Genomic DNA, 9,817 nt, shown 5'->3' with positions numbered 1-9,817 from the left:
AACACTGCAGAGCACACTGGTCTTCTTGCATCCAGGCCACTGAGATTGCATCCAGGAAGAGGAATGCTGGCAATAAAGGCGAGGAAGAGTGGGGGTCTAAGAACTTCACGTACGAGGAGGTGAATAGAGGTCATGGCTGGATTCCTGAAGGACCATGAAGACCTCCTATACTGCCTCCAAGGCCAACATCTCAGCCTTGCTGTCAGGACGGCATTCTGGGGTGAACTGACAACCAATTTCAATGCTCCGGGTGTCACCCGGAGGACCATGAAGGAAGTGAAGAGATGCTGGGGGGATGAGGCACAGAACCAAGCAGAAGCTTGTGGACATGCCCAGCCATGCCACAGGCACAGGAGGTGGACCGTCCAGCCAAATCATGGAAGGGGGGTTGACGTTGCACTCCTAGAGTAAGTCTGTATGTGGATTATTTTAGAAAAGTAACTTCATCAAATTCAAGGTGCAGGGGAGGAAAAATGGCCCTGGCACAGAACCACCATAATATATAAGCACAGAAAAAAGAGGATCCAAAACGGAACCCTCCTGTCCCCTGCATACCTTCAAATCCCGTCACTAGACGGTTAAATAATTATTCAGTTTAAAGTTCACATAAAATTTCTGCATTCATTGTCTACAATAAATTGAAAGCAAACAATGCTGTGTGCATTTTATACAAATCAACAATAGTTTAATCAGAGAAAACCTTTATAGAAGCAAAAGGTTAGCTTCAATGTGGGTGGCTGACGCGTTTTCGAGAATACTCTCTTCTTCATGAGCCGAAAACAAGTTTGTCGTCTGGCTCTATGGATGATATATCAGGGGGTCCTAATGGGTCCTAGTGGGAGATCTGTTAGAGCGGAGGAATGGGCAGATGGGTATGTCCAGAAGGATGATTAGATGGCAAATCCTTCAACTTGCAGACAACATTGCTGCCGCCAACAGACTGGCATCTGCCCTAGAGGGTTATGTGACGGCCATGATGCCCAGGTTAAGCAGGAGCTTAAACCCCCATCATGGCGTCCTCGGAGCCACAGGGACAGCGCCACTCTATGGTGTCTGCAGTACAATCTACAACTATTAGAAGCGAGGGCCCCCCATTAGGGCGTAACCATCGTTAGTACAAATTGACATATTTCTATGTCGATTTGCCTATGATTTTTGTTTGTTGGAGTTGCATTTTTGGGATATGAGAATCTGGGTGCATTCTTTCTTATTTTGAGCTCTTTACATATTTGTTGATCTGGGGTGAAGAGTATTCCATTTGGTTTTGAAATGCAGTTGTGCGATGGATTACTTTTCTGATTCTCGTTCCTTCTGGAACTGTCATCATGAATGGTGAGGTCGGGGTGATGCCACATGTGGGTTGTATGTGCATTGCATGCGTGGTGTTTTTTCACGGCCTGCATATTATGGACACACATTCCCAGTATATTCAATGTGGTGTTGCTGTTGATCTACAATGAGTGTGCCAGAGATGCATGTTGGCATGCAATGACTACGGGCAACACATGCATGGTGATGTCAGGTAATGCTGGGTTACAGGCCTGCTCCTCATGCATAGGCTGGCTACTTTGACATCGGCAGGTGACACTGCAGATTGTTGGTTATGCCATACATACGTGTAGCTGCCATTCCTTTAGGGGTGGGTTGGAATGCATTTGCATTGTGGGTGAGGTAGGGTCTATATGTCCTATCCCCCACTGTCTAGGGTCAGGTGGTACTATATGAGATGGGGAAAGGTGACCAGAACATCTGGCAGTTCCAATTGGCTGACCCTCCTCATATTTCCCCTTGCAAGTTTCCTCCTACTCAAGAGTTTCAGCTGTTGCATAATGGCTTCTGCACCAGTCATTGTTGAATATTGCGACAGAATCAACGTACTGCCCTTACATGTTTGTGGTGTGCTTCGCTGGAAGCGGTTACTTCACTTATTTGGGTGGCCTATGCATTCGCCCACTTTTTGAGGTCACTTGCTCCTGTGTGCTTTAGAGCAAATGGAAGTGTGAATTCTTTGGCTTTACTCAATTTTAGTAGACACAGCACACTTGCATGCCTAATTTGTTTGTTTTAAATGTTTTCCACCCACTTTGTGCACATTTTGTGCCCCTTTTCTAAAGTGGTGCAGCTGTGACATGCGCACTTCTGTGAATTAGGCACATTTATTTCTGGCACAATTGCGGCACATCTCAGATGACACACAAATGTTCTTCTCTTTTTCTTATTTCAATGATAGTTTACACTCCAGTGTTTCTAATTCTCTTTCTGAAATCCAAAACTGGATGTCTTCATACTTCCTCCATCTCAATCCCTCCAAGAATGAGGTTCTACTTTTTCCTACTACCACGATTCCTTCTGCTGTTCATCCCCCTTCTCTTTCCTTCCCTCCTTCCTTACTTCTCTGCTTCTGATCATAACTTAGGGGTAATTGTTGATCCCTCTTTCTTTCTCCTAACATATTTCTTCTACTGCTCGATCCTGCCGCTACTCCACTAAGCTCCTTCTTTCCAGTTTGCTATTCTCTTGTATTGTCTATTGCTCAGCGCCTCTCATTGGTCTTTCTGTTTCCCATCTTCTTCACTCTATAACTCTTCTATTAGCCTTCTCTTTCCAAAGTGTTCTTGGTCCTCTATTATAGCTTCTTTACTTTCTATATCTCTTCTTCCTTTCGAATACCGTCTTCTTTACAATTTCATCTTCATTGTCTTCAAAGTGTATCCGTGGCCTTGCTCCGCTCTATCTTTCTTCACTTATCTCTTTGTATTCAACCCTGTGCTCTCTGCTCCCAAAACCTGTATCTTCCTTCTTTCCCAAAAACCCCTTGTGCTTCTTCTCGTTTCCGCCCATTTGCCCTTCTTGCCTCCAAACATTGGAACTCCCTTCCCTTTTCTATTCGTTCTTCCTCTTCTCTTTGTATCTTTCAGACTAATCTTAAAACCTATCTCTTATCCCTTCTTTCTAATAATTAACCCTCTGCCCTCTTCTGTTTTGTTCAGTTGAATCTGCTGCTCATTTGTATTGTACCATTGTTAATTACTTTCTATTAGCGCTTTGGTGAAAAGCACTGTATACATTAAATAAAAGTACAAATACAAATCTCAAATTTGGCCACTTTTTTATTTTTAAGTATCTGGCCCTTTTTGTGTTCCTTTGAGGTATGGCCGATTCCACTACAATTGATGAATTGTGACATCATGTCTGTAAAATGATATATAGACTAATGCACACCCAAATGGGCATTGTAAGGAACAAAAGTCACAGATAAATTCGTTACCTGATACAAATCACAGTAATTAGATTTAATATATTTAAAATGGACTTTTGGGTATATGTTATTCTGTTTAATACTATAGCTTTATAGACCTGCAGCAAGGGCAGTACCAGGTGTTAATGAGGTATGAGGGACCATAACGCCCGGTACGGCCAGAGCTGCAGGTCTATAAAGCTATTAGAACACCCTCTCTGTTTAATTAAAGTTGAATACATGAGACATGTTTAATTGAAGTACAACAAATTGCAAAATGGTAAATAAGTGTTGCAGATATTTGTTGTCCTTCAATTAAACATGTTTCTTTTTTTATAGGGTGGTGGAAGGTACTAGGGTGGGAAGAGTATCATACTAAGGTGGAATCAGGTGTGGGTAGGAATCCAATTCACCAAAGAAGTATCCAGCATTATGATTAATTTCTTGGACGTACAAATAAGAACAGAAGATGAAGGTTATAGTACCACTCTATTTCGCAAACCGACAGACAGAAATAATCTTCTACATCGTCTAAGTTTCCACCAACCTAGCCTAATTCGGAATTTACCATACTGTCAGCTACTTCGAGTGAAGCGAATTGTAAGTGATCCCAATGATTACATATCACAACAAACGGAGATGAGTGAGAAATTCTTGCTAGGGGATATCGCAAAGATGAATTGAATTCCACAATCCAAAGGATTAATGTGCTGGATCGTGAGACATTACTAGCGCCAACTATGAAAGAAAAGAGATAATTGAAATCTCCAGTGTATGTGTCCAAGTTTTCTACGCAAAGTCAAAAAATCAAAAATACAATAAAAAAACATTGGAGCATTTTCAGAAGCGACATAAGGGTACAACATTTGTTTCAGGAATTACCCGTATTTGCGTTTCAAAGAAGCGGTAACTTGCGGGATGAATTGGTAAAGACAAGGCCACTGATTAAAGAACCTATTACTCACCGCACTGGAACATTCCCTTGCCTACATTGCACAAACTGCAATTTTGTTTTAAAAGGTGACCTGGCATACCATCCAAGGACAGGCAAAAAAATCAAGCTTAAAACATATGGGAAATGTGATACTATCAATACTATCTATGGGATCAAATGCCCTTGCGGACAATACTATGTTGGACAATCTACATGACCAATCAAGACACGGTGGAACGAACATCGTTCATGTATCCGCAACAAGAATTTGAATTCCGCAGTAGCTCGGTATTGGGTAAACAAAGGACACAATGTGTCACAGATCAAGTTTCGGATTTTGGAAGTGATTACTAAGAATAATCCTCATGAAGATATTGGTCTGAGACTCAACAGAAGGGAGACCTTCTGGATTGATAAATTGGGGTCTTTAACCCTGAATGGACTCAATGAAGAAATTCACTTACACTGCTTTATCTAATTCGATTTTGGGACATGCTGTACTGACACATACACATCTACAATTTCAGTATGTATGGCAGCATTAACATGTTTCTCATTTAGTTAACATATTTTTGGATTTCGCATGGACTAAAGTTGGAATCTGATTGTATATTGTTTATGTTATCCAATACGTTTCGCAAGGTGTTGCACTCACCATTTGATGTAATTTGGTGTTTCATTTGTATTGAACTTACAATATGTTTTACTAATTATCCACTCGGCACAGTACACAAGATTTGATGTATACAAGATGATATTTTACAGTGTATGTAAATACCAGATGTAAATACCAAATTTATTTTTAGAGTTGTCAGGGAGGTTCTCCCGGATGCCTAACACATCTGGGACTCAAGGTGTCGCTATTTGCGACACCTGATGCCTGCCCTGCATATTCTCAATAGAGCTTACCTATAACCACAATGAATGTGGCTATATAGCTTTAAGATGACAAGTTTGTCCCCTTTTCTATTCTTTGTTTGTCAACGCTTAGTGCAGTTTCCATACACGGCTAGAATCACGCTATCCGCTCATTACGATCATTTCAGTTGACCGTTCTGTTTCTGTTTCTGATTTAACATATACATACCGTTGCTTAGCAATGACACGTACTTGTGTTATATATTTAGTTTGTCAGCATTATTATTTTATATATGCATCCCCACTAAGCTCTGACACCACAACAATAGTTGTTAATCCTTATTTCGTACATATCGAATCACTATTTAGTTTTTGCGACTACTCGCGACCTAATTACAAAAGAGTCCCGTCTCCATGGCGACGGGACTATCAGGAATGTTGCGCGCGTCCCCGGCTCTGCATACACAGCGGGAGCTACGAGACGCCATGAGGGTGAGTCAGCATGTTAAGCTGTGAACTTTTTTCGCCTCACGTTAGACTTCAGCCATACTTACAGTCTCTATACATTTGCAGCAGCTTTTACTTCGGTTCGGCGTGACACGTCGAGTCATTGACTATGAATGAATCAAGCTGAGACATTTAAGCTCAGAGTCAACCTCGTACAACAGCAACCTTTACAGTTCTACGAGACAGTACAGGTAACAATTCAATCAGAGACAGTACAGATACGGCTGTGATTCATCTTTCTTTATTTTCTTGTTCACTCATTTGGTTTCTTTCAATGTTTTTGATTACATGTGCGGTCTGGAATTCTGAAAACATCATGAATGTGGTATGTTCTTTCTTCATTGCAATCACGAATGTAAATTGGGTAAATGTTTTTACAAACTGTGTGAAAAATGTATATTACATTGTAAACTCTTAAGATTCGCTGTAAAGAAGGAGTTATCTCCGAAATTCATTGGCACACGAATTTGTTACTGTTGATAAACTGATGGTTTCCTCATTTTGAAGAGATTTGGAATAAAAATATGTTTGAAATACAATTTCTAATGAAGAAACCTTTTGGCTATGATGTCTTGAGATCATTTTGAAACAAACTCATAACTAATATCAATTACCTTTGGTCTGACAAGCCTTAATAATTACTAAACCCTGTTTGGGTGCACACAGAGAGCGACTGAGTAGCTGGGTTAGTTTACTTAGCTTCTTGTTCCACAGAGTAGTTCACTCAGAGCAGCAGGGGCCTGAGTTAAGTGCAAGGAAGGCCGGGACTCCAAGGGAAATCACAAACCGGTAATACAAGGGCGGCCAGGCGGCAGTGCAGGAAGACCTGCGGGCAAGTGCAGGGGGGACTGTACGGGGGGGCTGGTGTCCTGTAAGACTCACTCAGTGGAAAACCAAGCAGCTAGTCAGCAGAACGGTGCAGGAGCAAGGGAAGGTTTGCAGGGGAGAGAAAGAAGAGGAGAAAATGAAGGTCTTGAGGAGATTCCGTAACTTAATAAGATCTGGGTCATGGCAAAGAAAGGCAGAGAGGCCGTTCCAGAGGGAGGCACCTGCAGAGGTGAGAGATCTACCCCCTCCAATCTGTGCTTGGAGAAGTGACTCACACGCAAAGAATTAGAAGTAGACAAGCGGAGAGCTCTAGTAGGAAGGTACTTAGAAAGAGAGTTGAAGATAGCGAGGGCCCGGGACCCAGAAAGTATTGTGGACGATGCAGAAGGTCTTGAATTTGAACCTTGCAGCCACCGGGAGCCAGTGGAGGGATTTCAGCTTCTGGGGGTAGGTGAGAAAAGAGAGAATACCTCTAAGGAGGTGCAGCTGGAAATGGGCCTTTCTAGCAAGGTCCGTTTGTGTGGAGAGAAGGAGAGAGTGGAGTCAAAGATGACCCCAAGAATTTCTGCCTCACAAGAGGGTTAGGGGAGATAGGCCAAAGAGGCCAGCCAGAGGGAGAGGAGAAAATCAGGATCAGGGGTCCCAATGAGAAGAATCTCAGTCTTACTGGCATTAAGGCAGAGATCATTAGTGGCACACCATGCTTCAATAGTGGATAGTCAGTCAGGGATGAGCAAGGAGGAGACCGAGGGTAGCCTGAAGGAGAGCTGCGTGTCATCTGTATTAGACTGAAAGTTAGAGGAAAAGGTAGAGATCAGGACGGCCAAAGGGGCCAGGTACACATTGAAAAGCCAGGGGGAGAGGCTAGAGCCCTGGGGAACACCACATGTGGGGAGAGAGGTGGTGGAGAGGAAGGACCCAAGTTGAACCTTGGAATGTCGGTCCAAGAGGAAAGGGGACAGCCACGCCAAAGCCTGATCCGTGATGCCCAGGGTATCACGGAGACGAGTGATCAGGATTTTGTGGTTCACCATGTCAAAAGCAGAGGATAGGTCGAGGAGAATGAGGACAGAGGAGAGATAGAGGCAAGGTTAGAGAGCAGATCTTCACGGGTGTTCAGGAGAGCAGCTTCCATGCCTCTGGCTGCTCTGAAGCCAGACTGATGGTCATGGAGACAACCAACAGCTTTGTTGTGGAGGTTAAGCTGGTAGATAGCCAACTTCTCCAGGAGTTTTCCCAGCAAAGGACCGATAGAGATCGGGCGATAGTTTGCCGGAAGGGAGAGGCCGGCAGAATGCTTTTTTGTAGGGGGGGCAAAAGCGAGTGCTTGAGAGGAGAGGGGAAGACTCCAGTGGCAAAAGTATGATTGCAGAAATCGGCCAAGGCTGGACCGAGAGAACCAATGTTGTCCTTAATGGTTCTGGAGGAGCAGTGGATTACTTGTTTGGATGAGACTTTCATGGACTGGATAGGTCTGGAAACATCAGGTGTGACAAGAGAGAGGAAGGAGAGAAGGAGAGGAGGGAGGGGTGGTCAAGGAGGGCCTGAGAGAGGTAGAGAGCGGGAAAGGAGGTGGAGAGTGCGGACAAGATGTCTTGGGTTTTAGTGGTGAAATGAGAGGCCAGGGTCATGCAGAGGCCTGTTACCCTATGAAGGAACGCAGCCTTTAGCCTCATTTCTCTAATTGGTCACAGAGGTTTGTGTTGACCTGCGATATTGTTTTATAACCTGTGGCATTGAGTATTATCCCATACATATTGCAATAGTTTATTGTCCATTTTCACATGTTTAATTTAAATTTGTAGAGCGCACAAGTACAGATATCCTGGCATGAGAGGAACATAAATACAAAAATGAGCAATTAGAGATGATAAAAACACTCAGGGCCCAATTCACAGAGCGTTTTCCAATAGGGTTTTGCCATTATAAAAGGGTTCTGTGAATTAGGCACTTAAGATCACAAGGGGATTCACAGTTGAAATTAGTTCATTGGAATCTTAGCAGTTGCTGTCAATGCCATTTCGCCATTTTTATGTCTTTCGCTGTATTCATGTGTGAATAATGGTTACGTTTCCTTTTTCCCTTCGCCTACTAGTGTATTTTTGTCCACTAGAAATATGTTTACAAGCAAGGTTATCGTTTGTGCCTTGCACCAGATGGTGGTTCTTGTCACAGCATTGTCCAAGGCCCAACGACCTCATGTGATCATGTTTCCACGGCCTCTTGAGAGATACCCAGAATAGAGACTTACTGTTAGGAAAGATTTCGTTATTGTAGGGAACTTTCCTTCCATGTGGCAACCCCTAAACTTTTTGCTATTGTTTTCAACCTGTTTTCTTGACTTTGCCAGAGAAGTGCAGCCTTCTGCCGTACTCCTCTGGGCTTTCGCTCCTTTCTTACGGGGAAACTGACATGCCCTTAAGACAGTCAGTACCGGGGAACGCTGTTTCCCGTAGTTTCTTTTATCGTGTCGCCATTTTTAGTGCAACACGACACAAGAGGGCACTGTAAGCTAAGTTACAGCTCTCTTGGGTCTCTAGCCTTCTACAGACCCTAGACACTCTTGTAGGATGGTTTTTGGATCGGTGCAAGTCATTCAGGGACTGGGCTGGTGGCAGCGATCATTTGGTTTATTTTGAGCTCCTTTTGCCGTTCTGAGCACCTTTTTGCCGCGAACACGAAAGGGTGGCCCGGCTACCCAAAATGGCCGGACCACGAGGCTCCTTTGTCTCGTCCACTGTCCGTCTTGCTCCCTTTACCTTCCCCCGGGTCAGGCGACCCGGGGCCTTCCTTATTTGGGCATGTAGTTTCCCGCGAAACACGGTTGCTTTCGCGGGCTTCTACATGTCGTTTGAGTGCCCCCAGGATGTGGGCTGGGCTGTCTGGTCCCAATACACATCCTGGGTGCCAGAGAGTCTAGGGTGGTGTGAATGCCTGGGACCACTGTGGTCCGTGATTGGTCCACGTATGGTATGTGTGTTGAGGAGCGGATCTCCCATTGGCTCCCCTCCGTTTTGGCGCGAAGGGAACCGTGGATAAGAGGGAGCTGGAAACACCACTGCCATGTCGATCTCCTGAGTTCTTACGAACCCAGGGATACAGGAGCCAAGTATCCTGCGAACACGAGGCTGGACCGAGGAATCGCTGGTGACCCCCTGAAGAACTTCTGCTCCTCATTGCTGTCGTCCGGTGAAGCCCTTTCCACCTAAGATCGAACAAGAAGGCCTGTACTGGCGCTTCGACCTATTGGAATAGCAGGACCAGCTATTCCCGGCACCTTCATCAACTCCTGCCGTAAGCCTTCGGAAGTGTCTCTGGGCCATCCAGTTGACTGACCAGCTTACTAAGGAGTCCTGCTCTGTAATCGCCGACAGGTTGGGTGGTATTCTGAGTCCGGGGCACGCTCACACGCTTCGTTTGCTTAGCAACCCTAAGCTAGAGGTGAACGGTGC

General features: G+C 44.4%; 1 long non-coding RNA gene across 2 annotated transcripts; it reads left to right on the top strand.

Annotated features, from left to right (window-relative positions):
* The first annotated feature begins 5,451 nt into the window (after positions 1 to 5,451).
* LOC138473643 (uncharacterized) lies at positions 5,452 to 6,091 on the top strand. Of its 2 annotated transcripts, XR_011268827.1 has the most exons (3): positions 5,452 to 5,522; positions 5,604 to 5,728; positions 5,957 to 6,091. It is a non-coding gene; the product is annotated as an uncharacterized lncRNA (long non-coding RNA). The 2 variants fall into 2 exon arrangements; XR_011268826.1 differs by lacking the exon at positions 5,452 to 5,522 and having other exon boundaries at positions 5,533 to 5,728.
* Positions 6,092 to 9,817: the final 3,726 nt, after the last annotated feature.

The sequence above is a fragment of the Ambystoma mexicanum genome, chromosome 8, assembly GCF_040938575.1.
Source record: "Ambystoma mexicanum isolate Mex_15411 chromosome 8, UKY_AmexF1_1, whole genome shotgun sequence".
Taxonomy (NCBI): domain Eukaryota; kingdom Metazoa; phylum Chordata; class Amphibia; order Caudata; family Ambystomatidae; genus Ambystoma; species Ambystoma mexicanum.
The sequence above is the reverse complement of the archived record's forward strand: the minus strand, read 5'-3'. Positions and strand labels throughout refer to the sequence as shown.